We start from the raw sequence: 16,858 nt of genomic DNA on the forward strand, positions 1-16,858 counted from the left end.
TTTTTTTTAAGGGCTCGAAGACGACGGGACTGAGAAACGCGAATGGTAAGCTCTGCGGACCTCGTGAAGTGATGCCTCTAGCTCCTACTGATTAAAGCGACAAATCTCCGTAACTCCAGAGCCGAATCCCCTATGTTTGAGGATTATAAGAGCATAACAATTAAACTAAATAACTCCAACGGGGATTCGGGAGGTAAAAGAAGTTAAATAAGGAACCCGACCTGTCTCTCAGAGCAAAATGGCGCAGGACATTCAGTCGCAAGAGCGAGAGAGGAAATGAGCAATTACCTGCTGTAGAGAAGAGAAAAGAGAAAGACCTCGGTAATTGTTTTTTTCTCTTTTGAAAACGAGGCAAAGGAAAACTGAATAACAGAAGGGATTTTATTGACTTTTAGAGACTTTGTACCCTCTTTTGGGGAGGAAAAGACTTTGGCAACAAAGAAGGAAACAAAGTAGGAAACGGAACGGAGGGAATACGAAAGTAACTTCCTAGAAGCTAAAAGTAACAATAATGGAGTATTAAGGGGAAGAGAATAAAGAGGAAGAAACCTCATAATACAATACAGAAGCCCTCAATTGAGCTGTAACTATCAACTATTCAGCTCCTTTCCCCTGTCTTTTTTTTTTTTTTTTTGAATGAAGGCTGAAAAAGACACCTCTACAGAGTGCTTCATACTGAGAGAAGCTTCAATAATTATTAGACTGGAATGAAGTCATAATCCTACTCTAAGGGAAGCTTCTAGAGTACTAACCACTCCCTTCTCTTCTCTTGAATTAAGGAATGGAGAATTAAATTAAGATATGGACTGAATTTAGAAGGACACCCTGAGAAGTAACAAAGGACTTTCCGGATCAAACTGGACAGAACTGTCTAATTAATGCAGTAAGATAAGTGATGCTGTTTTGGACTCGAGCTGAGCTTGATGTATGGGTACCCCCAACAAAATTTAAAATTTGGCTGTATAATTTGGAATCAATGTGATGTGATTGGCCTGTTAAAAAAATTTATGGGCTCAAACAGTCAGCTAGAAATTGGAACGAGTGTCTTGATAATGCTTTAAAAAATCTTGGCTTTAAAAGAAGCTTAGCTGATAACTGCTTGTACACTAAAGGAAAGGGTATAAACAAGAATTATGTCTTTCTTATGTTGATGATTTGCTTTACTCTACAAAAGGTGACAAGCAAGTGGAAAAGTTTGCAGAACAACTAAGAAAGGAATTTAAAGTAAGAGATTTGGGTCCAGTAAAAAATTATCTCGGTCTAGAAATTCAAAGAACAAACGATGGAAGTTTTTTGTTGAGTCAAAAAGACAAAATAATGGAGTTACTTGAAAGAAACAATATGCAAAACTGCAAGGGAGTAAAAACCCCAATGGAAATAGGTTTTTTCAAGGATGAAGGAGAATGCACAGAACCTGTAAGTCCTGAAATGTACCATTCAATAGTTGGAAGTTTACTATACATTTCATTGTGGAGTAGACCAGATTTGAGTTATGCAATTGGAATACTGAGCAGACTAGTAAGCTGTCCCACAGAAAATGCCTGGAAAGGTTTAAAACGTATTTTCCGGTTGTCAGGGGCTCAGGAGCAGAGGCACAGGAAAGGGAGGAAACAGAGAGCGAGGGGGAGGAATCCGAAGGAAATGTTAGCGATGACAGCGGCCCAAGGTCTCTGAGTCTTTCCAGCGAATCGGAAGATTCACAGAAAGAGGCTCCCATGGTCAGGGCAAGGGGGGTGCCGAGGGGGACACCCCAGGAAGAAGGGGCCAGAGGGGACTCAGAGAGCAGCAGTTGGAAATCAGGACCAGCTTCCCCACCAGAGCGCAGTAGGGGGGAGGAGTCCCAGGGATCGGGAGCAGGCGGCTCACCGCCAGCGGGAGGACATGAGTCAGGATTGGCCACGCCTCCATCGGGGAGCGAGGAAACGGTCAAGAGGAAGGTTGAAGGCTGGGCGCGAGCGCCAAGTTCAAATGTACAGGAAGGCGGCGCAGTTGGCAGCCCGGATAGAGAGCCAGGTCCCAAAGCCCGCCAAAAAGAGGGGGAGGAGTCAGGGGGGTCAGCGTCAGCGTCAGAAGAGTCCAGAAAGGAGGAGACCCCGGGGGGCAGAAGGACCCAGAGGAGAAAGGAGAAACGGAAGAGGTGGAGTAAGGTTAGAGTCTTGAGTTGGTGTACAGGGGGTGGAGACTCAGATGGAGCTTCGCCGGTCTAGCCTCTAAGACGTAGAGCTGGGGCGCTCCGGTTTGAAAATGGAAACTGTACTTCAATAAAGACTTTTGTATACTACTACCGGCTAGCGTTGGTCCTCTGTGAGCTGGGACCAGGAGCCAGCTCTGACAGTAAGCTCCATCTCAAGTTTTGCACCGAAAACCTCGCAGCGTGAGTGGACGCAGCGAGGGGAGAAGATTGGTGCTTCGCGAGCTCACAAAAGTCAGGCAAGATGACTACAGAACAGCAAATAGCAGCCCTGCATAATGCAGTGACACAACTCAACGCGGAAATACTCGCATCCAGGAAGAGGGAAGATGAAGCGGCTGCAGCCTGCAAGGATCTCCAAGCCAGGTTGGAAGTGCTTACTAAGCAGGGACAACCGGGACCCAAATCAGAGGGGATTGGGCTGGGGAAGAGAGGAGGCAGCCTTGTATCTCATTTCGATGGGAATTTACAGCAGTACCCTAACTTCCGAGCAGACGTGCTGTTTGCGCTGCAACTGCTGGATAAAGACTTTAGAGATGAGCAAGAGAAGGTGGGGTTTATCCTATCCCATTTGCATGGAGAAGCTAAAGCGTGGCTGCGCAATCTGTGGAGAGATAAGGATCCGGCGCTCCGAAGTGCGGATGCATTCATTAAAGCGATGGATTCGTGTTTTTTATCAAATATAGACGTTGATATCGCCAGAAAAGACATACATGGGCTGAAACAGGGGAGAGCCAGTGTAAGGCAGTATCATTCCCGCTTTTTTGCCTTAGTCCATGCGCTGGGTTGGGAGACAGATTCTGCTCCAGTCAGAGACCTTTTTTGGGAAGGCTTGAATGCAAATGTTAAAGATGAAATTGCAAGGGGGGAGAGACCAAAGAGCACTCAGGAAATTGTCCAGCGGGCGCTGACAATTGGGGTGCGTCTGGAAGAACGTCCATGGAGCAAAGATGAAGGGCGTTGGGGACGCACGCCAGCGAGAGCACCTCCCCTCTTTCCCAGGGATGCAGCACGTGCGCAATCCACACCTCCACAGGGAGGGGGAGAGGAACCGATGGAGATTGGAGGCGCCAGGGCTCAGTCAGCAACCAGAGCCCTAACACCGGGAGCAGTCAAAGCGAAGCCTCCTAGAGGGAACAGGAAGTGTTACATCTGTGACAATCCGCAGCACATGGCGAAAGAGTGTCCCCAGAGGCTCCACAGGCACACTGCAGCCTCCGCAACAGTAACAGAAGCAACTCAGCAGAGAGAACCACAGCAGGGAAACGACGGAGTCTGGTTGGAGGAAGAGGTACTGGGGCCCAGCCAGACGAGTCAGTGAAGCAGTCCCCAGAAATTTTGCAGCCCACAGACCCTCTCCCGCCCAAACCAGTGGTGCAGCTCACCGCATCGCTCCAGCTACCCAATGGACTCACTATGGAAGTACCCATTACCATTGACTCTGGCAGTAATGCAGACTTTATAGGACTGGATTTCATTCAACAACACAGCATAGCGCTACTGCCAGCCACGCTGCCCCTGAAGGTTGTCACGGTGGATGGCAGGGAATTGCTAGGGGGGCAGGTGGTGAAGCAAACGCCTCCGATGGTGATGCAAATTGGGAATCACCGAGAAGTCATCAGCTTCAATGTCACCCAACTGTCGGACACGCCTGTAGTATTAGGCATGAGTTGGCTGCACAGGCACAGCCCTACATTGGCGTGGTACCAGCGCCAACTGACTTTCGGTTCATCCTACTGTGCGGAACATTGCATTCTGCCTAGCACGGAAGGGGAAGAGGATGACCCGCAGCTACAATTAGGCACGCTGCAAGCAGTGCCCATCAAGTACGCAGCGTTTTTAGAGGTTTTCTGCGAGAAGGAGGCGGACAAGCTACCTCCCCACAGACCTTATGACTGCAAGATTGACCTCCTGCCGGGGGCGACGCTGCCGACCGGGAAACTGTATTCCATGTCTGAAGACGAACTGCAGGAACTCAGGGAGTTCATAGATCACAACTTGAAGCGCGGCTTCATCCGGGAGTCCAGGGCAGTGGGGGGCAGTCCAGTATTCTTTGTGAAGAAAAAGGACACGCCCCAAAAAAGGCTTGTAGTGGACTATCGCATTTTGAACTCGAAGACAAAGCCCACAGCCTTCCCCATGCCCAAGATCGACGACCTGCTCGCGACGGTGAGAAAAGAAAGCGTTTTCACCAAGTTGGATCTGCGAGGGGCGTACAACCTGATTCGCATACGGGAAGGCGATGAGTGGAAGACGGCCATGTTCATGCCCCTGGGCACCTATGAATACAGGGTCATGCCCTTTGGATTACAAAATGGCTCCCACTGTTTTCAAGCCTTCATGCATCACGTGTTAGCGGGACTCCTCTACAAGAAGTGCGTCTGCTTCCTGGACGACATCCTGATATTCTCAGAATCGCAGGAGGCTCACGAGAGAGACGTCAAGGAAGTTCTGCAGAGACTGCAGGAGCACAGACTGTACGCCAAGCTGGAGAAGTGCCAGTTCGACATGACGGAGGTGGATTTCCTGGGCTACAAATTGTCGGACAAGGGGCTCGCCATGGACAGCGCCAAGGTTCGCTCAGTGTTGGACTGGAAGAGCCCGCGCAATCGGAAGGAGGTCCAGAGGTTTGTTGGCTTTGCTAACATTTACCGCAAGTTCATCAAGGGGTTCGCGATGCAGACGGCGGCCATTACCGACACGCTCAGCTCCAAGAAGAAGAAGTTCATCTGGACGGAGCAAGCGGAGCAGTCCTTTCAGAAACTCAAGCGTCTCTTCTCGTCAGAAGAGCAGCTACTGCACGTGAATCCCAGCAGACCGATGAGGGTTGAAACAGACGCCTCAGACATGGCCGTGGGAGCAGTACTGTTGCAGCAAGACCCGCAGGGGGACTGGAGACCGTGCGCCTTCTACTCCAGGAAGCTCAGCAAGTCAGAGCAGAACTACACCATCTGGGACAGGGAGTTGCTAGCCATTCATGCAGCATTCAAGGCGTGGCGGCACTTCCTTATCGGAGCCAAACACACAGTGCAGGTCCGCACAGACCATAAGAACCTGGAGTACTGGCGCACGGCGAGGTTCCTGAACCAGAGGCACATACGCTGGGCGGAGTTCTTTGCAGACTTCGACTTCAGGATAGAGTACATCCCAGGCGACAACAACGTCATGGCGGATGCACTATCCAGGAAGCCGCAATACCTCGAGGAGGCGGCACCAGCGGCGGCCAAGCACATTTTCGCACCGAAAGCGTGGGCGTGCGCTTCGGCAACCGTGGACCTGGATGCTGTACGTCGCGCGCTGCAGGAAGACCCCTTCGCACAAGCCAAGATGAAGGAGGTGCACAGGGGCACGGCGAAGGACGACGAGTTCCAGATACGCGACGGATTGCTCATCCGCAAAGGGGCCCTCTACGTACCGGGAGACCACCTCCGCGCAAAGGTACTGCAGCAGTTGCACGACGCACCCACCGCCGGGCACTTTGGCAAGGAGAAGACTGTAGAGTTAGTAGCCAGAGATTTTTGGTGGCCCAAGATGCGGGGGGAAGTCGCGGATTACGTCTCGAGGTGCGACACCTGCCAAAGGGCCAAGTCAGTGCACAAACCGCCGGCGGGACTGCTGGAACCGCTGCAGACACCGATCGAACCGTGGGAGAGGGTGGCCCTGGACTTTGTCACGGATCTGCCCAGCTCGAGGGGCAAGACAGCAGTGCTAGTGGTGGTCGATATGTTCACCAAAATGGCCCACTTCATTCCGTGTGCGAAGGTGGCCACGGCGGAACAGACCGCCAAACTGTTCATAGACCACGTGTTCAGGGTTCATGGTCTACCACGGTCTATTCTGTCCGACCGGGGGCGACAGTTCATCTCGAACTTCTGGCAGAAGCTGATGGGCATCCTGAACGTCAAGATCAACCTAGCGTCGGCGAGACACCCGCAAACCAACGGACAAGCGGAGCGGGTCAACGGCGTCATGCAGCAGTACCTGAGATGCTACGCAAATCAGCAGCCTGCAACATGGGTGGACTACCTGCCGCTCGCCGAGTTCGCCTACAACAACACGAAGCACGTGTCCACGGGGGTGACACCATTCTTCGCCAACAACGGGAGGCATCCCAGAACCTTCCTGGGAAGAGAGTGAGTGGGGGAGGGGGAGCCACAGGCAGCGGAAGCCTTAGCATCAGAGCTGCAGGAGGTCCACGAACAGCTTCGGAGGCAGTTAGAACTAGCAAAGCACGCATACAAACTGCAGGCTGACAGACACAGAAGGGTTGGGGAAAACATAGGGGTGGGAGACTGGGTTTGGTTAGCAGCCCAGGCAGTGCCGGCCAGATCGTTAGCGAAGAAGAAGCTCGGACATAAGCAGCTAGGGCCTTACCAAGTCGAGGCACAGGTTAATCCAGTGGCTTTCCGGTTGACACTTCCGGAGGGATCCAGAATGCACCCAGTTTTCCATAGATCAGTGCTCACGCCCTACAAAGCACCTCACAGATTTCAGGAGCCAGGCACAGCACCAGACCCGCTCAGGGAAACGCCCACAAGGGGGGGGGTCACCAAGGGGGGAACCCATCAACGAGGTCACAGAGATTTTAGACTCGAGATGGGGGGAAGAAGGAGTAGAATATCTGCTAGCCAGAGAAGGTACCCCGGCCAGCGCCAACAGTTGGGTGCCGGACTATGCTTTGGACGAGCCGCTGCTCAAGGACGAGTTTCATGCCCTTTTCCCACACAGGCCCATGCCAGCCGAGTATTTCGACGACTGGCTTTTCACACCCACACTTTCAGCCAGCACATTCCAGGGGTTCACCTCGGACGAGGAACAGGCACTAGACACACGTTCCCCGGAGGGATCACCCTCGGGGTTTGCCTCAGACCGCTCTTATTGGTGGGACGATCGACCAGAGGAGCAGTGGCGCAAGAAGTGGCTGGGGGGTCCTTGGCAGGCAACGTCCCCAGAGGAGACCGGGGGAGAGACGGACATGGACGTGTTGGGGGAGGACCTGGGGTTCGAGCATGGAGGCAAAGAGATGGAAGCGGAGGAGATCGACGTCGGCGAGAGCACAGAGGACGAGCCGGACTTATCCGGCTGGATGCACGCCACGGGGGACGAACTGTATCCGGCACTCACCCCCACAACGACGGAGCACCCTGTACCCACACCGGAAGGAGGGGAGGGGGAAAGGGGGGGCTTCGAGGGGGGGATGGATGTCAGGGGCTCAGGAGCAGAGGCACAGGAAAGGGAGGAAACAGAGAGCGAGGGGGAGGAATCCGAAGGAAATGTTAGCGATGACAGTGGCCCGAGGTCTCTGAGTCTTTCCAGCGAATCGGAAGATTCACAGAAAGAGGCTCCCGTGGTCAGGGCAAGGGGGGTGCCGAGGGGGACACCCCAGGAAGAAGGGGCCAGAGGGGACTCAGAGAGCAGCAGTTGGAAATCAGGACCAGCTTCCCCACCAGAGCGCAGTAGGGGGGAGGAGTCCCAGGGATCGGGAGCAGGCGGCTCACCGCCAGCGGGAGGACATGAGTCAGGATTGGCCACGCCTCCATCGGGGAGCAAGGAAACGGTCAAGAGGAAGGTTGAAGGCTGGGCGCGAGCGCCAAGTTCAAATGTACAGGAAGGCGGCGCAGTTGGCAGCCCGGATAGAGAGCCAGGTCCCAAAGCCCGCCAAAAAGAGGGGGAGGAGTCAGGGGGGTCAGCGTCAGAGGAGTCCAGAAAGGAGGAGACCCCGGGGGGCAGAAGGACCCAGAGGAGAAAGGAGAAACGGAAGAGGTGGAGTAAGGTTAGAGTCTTGAGTTGGTGTACAGGGGGTGGAGACTCAGATGGAGCTTCGCCGGTCTAGCCTCTAAGACGTAGAGCTGGGGCGCTCCGGTTTGAAAATGGAAACTGTACTTCAATAAAGACTTTTGTATACTACTACCGGCTATTCGTTGGTCCTCTGTGAGCTGGGACCAGGAGCCAGCTCTGACACCGGTATTTAAAGCAAACACTTGATTATTGTTTAAGACTACCATCTTCAGGGTCTACAAACTTGCAGTGTTACGTTGACAGCGATTGGGCCAACCTGCCTGATAGAAAATCAATTTCTGGAATGGTATTTCAGTTTGGGGATTCCTTGATAGGTTGGAAGTCCAAAAGGCAAGGTATCGTGGCCACATCTTCAACAGAGGCTGAATACTGTGCTTTATCAGAGTTGTGTAATGAAATAAAAAATTATGTTCAGATCCTCAAGGATTTAGATATACTATGTGATTATCCAGTTCAAATATGGGAAGACAATCAACGGTATTTAGGTATACCCTCCCTAAGAAACCAGAGGCCTTCCTTCTGGGCATTGTCGACCAGAAAGTGTTAAAGAAGGATAGAACTTTGTTTATGTATGCAACTACAGCAGCAAGAATTCTTATCGCAAAGTATTGGAAGACACAAGATTTGCCCACGCTGGCGCTGGAGGAGTGGCAGACGCAACTGATTGACTACATGGAACTGGCTGAAATGACTGGCAGAATCCGAGATTTGGGAGAGGAAACAATGGAAGAGGACTGGAAAAAATTTAAGGACTATTTGCAAAAACATTATAAATTGTATGAATGTTAAGAATGGCATGATTTGGAAATTATAGCTTCAGCAAACTGATTTAGTGAATTGGAAATTAAGTTATAAGAAAGACAAGGTGGAGATTTGAAACAACTTTATTATGTTTATTTTAAGGTATAAGTAATGGAGAAATAGTATTTTGAATCTAGAAACATAATATTTGAAAGATACAGTAAGGTATGAAACAAGGTAACAAATTGCTGATGTTTTTATTGTAAAGAACGCTGGACTCGGAAGATGTCGGGAAGTCCAGTTGGTTTTGCAAAAATTATTTGAAAAGTTGATTTTTTTTATTTTTTCTTTCTGTTTATTTCTTTTTTCTTTCTTTATGTTAACAAAATTGACTTGGTATGTGAAAATCCAATAAAAATTTATATATATATATATATATATAAAACAAATATGGGAAGACAATCAAGCTGTAATAACTTTGGCTGGGTCTGAGCAGTTTAGAAACAAATCCAAACATTTAGAAATTAAATTTCAAAATGTGGCTGAGAATGTGAAGCGAAACCTGATAACGCTGAAGTATTGTGAGAGTATGCAAAATGTGGCTGATGTATTTACAAAAGCACTAACTTTTGAAAAACATGCACAACTGGTGACAAAATTAGGAATTGTTGTGTGTGATGTGTCAATATGTCTGTTTATGTTTAAAGTACTGTTTCTGTTTCTGTTTGAATGAGAGGGGGTGTTAGGGGACATTCGGCACAGAAACATGTGTGTATACCTTTAAGAAGTTTCTGGGATTAATTGGCTGCAGCTGGCTGTTGCTATAAAGGAAAAAAGCTGAGTTTTGTAGCCTGCCTGCAGGAATAACACCCACCAGAGTTTGTGTTTATTATTTTGTAATAAAGTCTTCGTTTTAGTTTGGGTTTTTACACCTATGTCTCCTGGAGTCACTCTGTCCTCTGCCACCAGCTGGAAATCTCCCCCTCCAACATACAATTCAGTCTGTCTCAGATTGAATTGTACGTTCCTGGTAACTTCCCTTGAATCCCTCTTAAAAGTATAAAGATGCCACAGTCTTATTCAAAGATGATGAAAGACGTTTACTCACATCAGTTCACAGTTGGATTCCTGAAGGCAGACTTATTTACAAATATGTACATGTGGATCTACCCCATATGGGGGAATAATCCCAGTGCTTCTGCTAGCTGAGAGCTAGCAGAGCAGTCCTAGCTAGAAGCTGGTCAAACAAAGATGGGAATCGAAAGGACAGAGGTGATTTGTCCTTTTGTTACCTGGACAGGTTTGGTGAAGCCCACCTTTAGTCACCTGTAAAGCAAGGATGCTCCAGCCAGGAGGAACAGGAAGTTTCAACTGGCTGGACCAAACATTCCCCTGCATGTCTTCTCTAGCACTAGAATGAACATTGTACTTGACTGCCTCTCATGGATCACATATCACAGCCTCTCTGGATTCTGCAGCAGACTCTTGAACCCACTCCTCTGCTCCAGCCTCAGAGTCTGAACTGTCCCCTGTCACAGGTTCTTCCTGCTCACTAAACCCTGTTGCCCCTTCAGCACCCAGCACCACCTCCCAATTCTTTCTTTTAAGGAGATACTTTGCAGCTCAAAGGATGAGGCATCTAAGCTCCCCACAAACAGATCAGAAGGAAGGCTCCACCGAGAGAGGATCTCGTATGACTTCCCCTTGAGCAAATTGGGGGTATTCTCCATGAGCAGAGGAAGCCTGGGTGAGCTTCAAATTTGCCCCCACCCTCCCACTGCTGCCTCTGGGAATAAGGGGAGCCTCTATTCTTAGACACCAGCAAGAGGGAAATGGCACCCCCTGGCCACCCACCCCAGCCCACCTCTAAGCCTCTCCCTGGGAGGTGCGCTCTTTGGATGGGGGCCTCACCTGTGGCTGCGCAGGACAGAGTACCAGGGCTGCTGCTTCACATACAGGAAGGCGAAGACCTGGACGGTGAGGGTGAAGAGGACGTTGAGGATGATGGAGAGCAGGAGCGGTGGGGAGAGGAGCCGCCTGAGGGGTCGGTTGGGGGCCAGCTTGGGGTAGGCGTGGGTCAGGCTCACTGTGGGGAGGAAGAGATGGCATGGGGAAAGCGAAGAGTTTAGAAAGGTTGCCCTTCCCTTTATTGGCCGAGGGAGCCGGCGTACAGCTTCCGGGTCATGTGGCCAGCATGACTAAGCCGCTTCTGGTCGAACCAGAGCAGCGCACGGAAACGCCGTTTACCTTCCCACCGGAGTGGGACCTATTTATCTACTTGCACTTTGACATGCTTTCGAGCAACAGGAGCTCACCCCGTCGCAGGAATTTGAACCGCCAACCTTGTGATCGGCAAGCCCAAGAGGCTCAGTGGTTTAACCCACAGCGCCACCCGTGTCCCTTGCTCATTCAGGTTGGGGTAAGTCAAATTCAGGCTCCCTTCAGCTCAAGAGGGAATTGGCGTGTTTCACATCTGACTGTGCACCTTCCTTGTAGCAGCTGCCCCAAACCCAAACCCCATAACACAGTGATCTGCTTACTTGTTAGGCACACGACTAGGGTGATCTTGAAGGAGGTACTGGATATTCCCAAAGATCTGTATTTGCTAAAAGTGGGGCAGAGAGAGAGAGAGAGAGAGAGAATGAGTTCACGGAGGGCTCTCAGTCCTGCCGCTTGTGGACAGATTGTTACCCAGATTGTTACTTCGGATTGTTACGGAATTAACTCAGACCGAGTGGGAGAGTCTACGGGGCTTTGCAACGGCACCCAAAGATGTCTTGCTGGGACTGGATTCACACACGGGTCCACGCTCCATTGCGGCAAAATCACTTCCCTGCCTTACAGGATCCCAGGCAACAAACCCGTTTCTCCTTTAGGTGGAGGCTTTTTATAAAGACGAGAACCACTGTGGATCAAGGATCTGGCTGTGACCTGGGGAGAGACCAGGGTTCCAAATCCCTCACTCAGAAATGCAGCTCGCTGTGGGTGAGGAGGAGAAGATAGAAACCACCTTGAGCTCCTTGGAGGGAATGTAATTAATAGTATTAGTATATTAATTAATTACAGTAATAAAAATAAGGAAAGAAAGGACTCTCTTCAACTGAAGCCACTGTCTACCTCCAAGTTAGAACTACAGCTTAGGGGCACATGCTGTCAGTCACCCACCATTTGGCCTTTGGCTGAATTTACTGTTAGAATTCCCCTTCATGGATCACTGCCTTGCCGTGGCGAAGGGGCTTGAATAACTCAGAGAAGCTATGAACTATGCCAAGCAGGGCACCCAAGATGGACAGGTCATAGTGGAGAGTTTGGACCAAACGTGATCCAAAGAAGGGCAGTGCCAAAGAATGCTCCAACTACCGCACAACTGCACTCATTTCACACGCTAGCAAGGTTATGCTTAAAATTCTACAAGGAAGACTCAAGCAGTATGTGAACCGAGAACTCCCAGAACTGCAAGCTGGATTTAGAAGAGGCAGAGGAACCAGAGACCAAATTGCAAACATGCGCTGGATTATGGAGAAAGCTAGAGAGTTCCAGAAAGACATCTACTTCTGCATCATTGACTATGCAAAAGCCTTTGACTGTGTCGACCACAGCAAACTATGGCAAGTTCTTAAAGAAATGGGAGTGCCTGATCACCTCATCTGTCTCCTGAGAAATCTCTATGTGGGACAAGAAGCTACAGTTAGAACTGGATATGGAACAACCGATTGGTTCAAAATTGGGAAAGGAGTACGACAAGGCTGTATATTGTCTCCCGGCTTATTTAACTTATATGCAAAATTCATCATGCGAAAGGCTGGGCTGAATGAATCCCTGGCCATCCCAGGTCATCGAGGCTTTGACATCAAGAAGGGGCAGCGGCAGCAGCGCATGTTGTTGAGGCTTTGACAGGCAGAGGAGGCAGGGGTAGCAGCGCAGGTCGTTGAGGCTTTGACAGCCAGAAGGGGCTGCGGCAGCAAAGCAGGTCGTCGAGGCTTTGACAGCCAGAAGGGGCTGCGGCAGCAGAGCAGGTTGTTGAGGCTTTGACAGCCAGAAGGGGCAGCGGCAGCAGCGCAGGTTGTTGAGGCTTTGACAGGCAGAGGAGGCAGCGGCAGCAGCACAGGTCATCGAGGCTTTGACAGCCAGAAGCGACTGCGGCAGCAGAGCTGGTCATCAAGGCTTTGACAGCCAGAAGAGGCAGTGGCAGCAGCATAGCTCATCGAGGCTTTGACAAACAGAAGGGGCAGTGATAGCAGCACAGGTCATCGAGGCTTTGAGAGCCAGAAGAGGCAGTGGCAGCAGCATAGCTCATCGAGGCTTTGACAAACAGAAGGGGCAGTGACAGCAGCACAGGTCATCGAGGATTTGACAGCCAGAAGAGGCAGTGGCAGCAGCGCAGGTCGTCGAGGCTTTGACAGCCAGAAGGGGCTGCGGCAGCAAAGCAGGTCGTCGAGGCTTTGACAGCCAGAAGAGGCAGTGGAAGCAGCACAGGTCATCGAGGCTTTGACAGCCAGAAGAGGCAGTGGCAGCAGCACAGGTCGTTGAGGCTTTGACAGCCTGAAGAGGCAGGGGCAGCAGCGCAGGTCGTTGAGGCTTTGACAGCCAGAAGAGGCAGTGGAAGCAGCACAGGTCATCGAGGCTTTGACAGCCAGAAGAGTCAGCGGCAGCAGCACAGGTCGTTGACGCTTTGACAGCCAGAAGAGGCAGCAGCAGCAGCACAGGTTGTTGAGGCTTTGACAGCCAGAAGAGGCAGTGGCAGCAGCATAGCTCATCGAGGCTTTGACAGCCAGAAGAGGCAGTTACAGCAGCACAGGTCGTCGAGGCTTTGACATCCAGAAGGGGCAGCGGCAGCAGCAGCAGCACATGTTGTTGAGGCTTTGACAGGCAGAGGAGGCAGAGGTAGCAGCGCAGGTCGTTGAGGCTTTGACAGCCAGAAGAGGCAGCGGCAGCAGCACAGGTCATCGAGGCTTTGACAGCCAGAAGAGGCAGTGGCAGCAGCACAGGTCATCGAGGCTTTGACAGCCAGAAGAGGCAGCGGCAGCAGCACAGGTCATCGAGGCTTTGACAGCCAGAAGAGGCAGTGGCAGCAGCACAGGTCATCGAGGCTTTGACAGCCAGAAGAGGCAGTGGCAGCAGCACAGGTCATCGAGGCTTTGACAGCCAGAAGGGGCAGCGGCAGCAGCGCAGGTTGTTGAGGCTTTGACAGGCAGAGGAGGCAGCGGCAGCAGCACAGGTCATCGAGGCTTTGACAGCCAGAAGCGACTGCGGCAGCAGAGCTGGTCATCAAGGCTTTGACAGCCAGAAGAGGCAGTGGCAGCAGCATAGCTCATCGAGGCTTTGACAAACAGAAGGGGCAGTGGCAGCAGCACAGGTCATCGAGGCTTTGACAGCCAGAAGAGGCAGTGGCAGCAGCACAGGTCGTCGAGGCTTTGACATCCAGAAGGGGCAGCGGCAGCAGCACATGTTATTGAGGCTTTGACAGGCAGAGGAGGCAGAGGTAGCAGCGCAGGTCGTCGAGGCTTTGACAGCCAGAAGGGGCTGCGGCAGCAAAGCAGGTCGTTGAGGCTTTGACAGCCTGAAGAGGCAGTGGAAGCAGCACAGGTCATCGAGGCTTTGACAGCCAGAAGAGGCATTGGCAGCAGCACAGGTCGTTGAGGCTTTGACAGCCTGAAGAGGCAGGGGCAGCAGCGCAGGTCGTTGAGGCTTTGACAGCCAGAAGGGGCTGCGGCAGCAGCACAGGTCATCGAGGCTTTGACAGCCAGAAGAGGCAGCAGCAGCAGCACAGGTTGTTGAGGCTTTGACAGCCAGAAGAGGCAGTGGTAGCAGCACCGGTTGTTGACGCTTTGGCAGCCAGAAGAGGCAGTGGCAGCAGCATAGCTCATCGAGGCTTTGATAAACAGAAGGGGCAGTGACAGCAGCACAGGTCATCGAGGCTTTGACAGCCAGAAGAGGCAGTGGCAGCAGCACAGATCGTCGAGGCTTTGACATCCAGAAGGGGCAGCGGCAGCAGCAGCAGCGCATGTTGTTGAGGCTTTGACAGGCAGAGGAGGCAGAGGGAGCAGCGCAGGTCGTTGAGGCTTTGACAGCCAGCAGAGGCAGCGGCAGCAGCAGCACAGGTCATCGAGGCTTTGACAGCCAGAAGAGGCAGTGGCAGCAGCACAGGTCGTCGAGGCTTTGACATCCAGAAGGGGCAGCGGCAGCAGCACATGTTGTTGAGGCTTTGACAGGCAGAGGAGGCAGTGGAAGCAGCACAGGTCATCGAGGCTTTGACAGCCAGAAGAGGCAGTGGCAGCAGCACAGATCATTGAGGCTTTGACAGCCTGAAGGGGCTGCGGCAGCAGCACAGGTCATCGACGCTTTGACAGCCAGAAGGGGCTGCGGCAGCAGAGTAGGTTGTTGAGGCTTTGACAGCCAGAAGGGGCAGCGGCAGCAGCACAGGTCATCGAGGCTTTGACAGCCAGAAGCGACTGCGGCATCAGAGCTGGTCATCAAGGCTTGGACAGCCAGAAGAGGCAGTGGCAGCAGCATAGCTCATCGAGGCTTTGACAAACAGAAGGGGCAGTGACAGCAGCACAGGTCATCGAGGCTTTGACAGCCAGAAGAGGCAGTGGCAGCAGCACAGGTCGTCGAGGCTTTGTCATCCAGAAGGGGCAGCGGCGGCAGCACATGTTGTTGAGGCTTTGACAGGCAGAGTAGGCAGAGGTAGCAGCGCAGGTCGTCGAAGCTTTGACAGCCAGAAGAGGCAGTAGCAGCAGCACAGGTCGTTGAGGCTTTGACAGCCTGAAGAGGCAAGGGCAGCAGCGCAGGTCGTTGAGGCTTTGACAGCCAGAAGGGGCTGCGGCAGCAGCACAGGTCATCGAGGCTTTGACAGCCAGAAGAGGCAGCAGCAGCAGCACAGGTTGTTGAGGCTTTGACAGCCAGAAGAGGCAGTGGTAGCAGCACCGGTTGTTGACGCTTTGGCAGCCAGAAGAGGCAGTGGCAGCAGCATAGCTCATCGAGGCTTTGACAAACAGAAGGGGCAGTGACAGCAGCACAGGTCATCGAGGCTTTGACAGCCAGAAGAGGCAGTGGCAGCAGCACAGGTCGTCGAGGCTTTGTCATCCAGAAGGGGCAGCGGCGGCAGCACATGTTGTTGAGGCTTTGACAGGCAGAGGAGGCAGAGGTAGCAGCGCAGGTCGTCGAGGCTTTGACAGCCAGAAGAGGCAGTGGCAGCAGCACAGGTCGTTGAGGCTTTGACAGCCTGAAGAGGCAGGGGCAGCAGCGCAGGTCGTTGAGGCTTTGACAGCCAGAAGAGGCAGCAGCAGCAGCACAGGTTGTTGAGGCTTTGACAGCCAGAAGAGGCAGTGGTAGCAGCACCGGTTGTTGACGCTTTGGCAGCCAGAAGAGGCAGTGGCAGCAGCATAGCTCATCGAGGCTTTGATAAACAGAAGGGGCAGTGACAGCAGCACAGGTCATCGAGGCTTTGACAGCCAGAAGGGGCAGCGGCAGCAGCAGCAGCGCATGTTGTTGAGGCTTTGACAGGCAGAGGAGGCAGAGGGAGCAGCGCAGGTCGTTGAGGCTTTGACAGCCAGCAGAGGCAGCGGCAGCAGCAGCACAGGTCATCGAGGCTTTGACAGCCAGAAGAGGCAGTGGCAGCAGCACAGGTCGTCGAGGCTTTGACATCCAGAAGGCGCAGCGGCAGCAGCACATGTTGTTGAGGCTTTGACAGGCAGAGGAGGCAGTGGAAGCAGCACAGGTCATCGAGGCTTTGACAGCCAGAAGAGGCAGTGGCAGCAGCACAGGTCGTTGAGGCTTTGACTGAAGGGGCTGCGGCAGCAGCACAGGTCATCGAGGCTTTGACAGCCAGAAGGGGCTGCGGCAGCAGAGTAGGTTGTTGAGGCTTTGACAGCCAGAAGGGGCAGCGGCAGCAGCACAGGTCATCGAGGCTTTGACAGCCAGAAGCGACTGCGGCATCAGAGCTGGTCATCAAGGCTTGGACAGCCAGAAGAGGCAGTGGCAGCAGCATAGCTCATCGAGGCTTTGACAAACAGAAGGGGCAGTGACAGCAGCACAGGTCATCGAGGCTTTGACAGCCAGAAGAGGCAGTGGCAGCAGCACAGGTCGTCGAGGCTTTGTCATCCAGAAGGGGCAGCGGCGGCAGCA

The 16,858-nt window shown here is 52.5% G+C and overlaps 1 protein-coding gene across 1 annotated transcript in view; it reads right to left on the reverse strand.

Moving 5' to 3' along the window:
• LOC144327913 (putative cation-transporting ATPase 13A5) overlaps window positions 1-12,632 on the reverse strand; it is a 42,209-nt gene extending 29,577 nt beyond the window's left edge. The window contains exons 1-2 of the transcript XR_013393079.1: window positions 11,272-12,632; window positions 10,643-10,817 (exon numbers count right to left, since the gene is read on the reverse strand). The gene's annotated coding sequence lies outside the window, so the exon portion shown is untranslated. The remainder of the gene's footprint in view (window positions 1-10,642; window positions 10,818-11,271) is intronic.
• Between the last annotated feature and the right edge of the window lie 4,226 nt (window positions 12,633-16,858).

Source organism: Podarcis muralis, chromosome 6, assembly GCF_964188315.1.
Source record: "Podarcis muralis chromosome 6, rPodMur119.hap1.1, whole genome shotgun sequence".
NCBI classification, from domain to species: Eukaryota; Metazoa; Chordata; class Lepidosauria; order Squamata; family Lacertidae; genus Podarcis; species Podarcis muralis.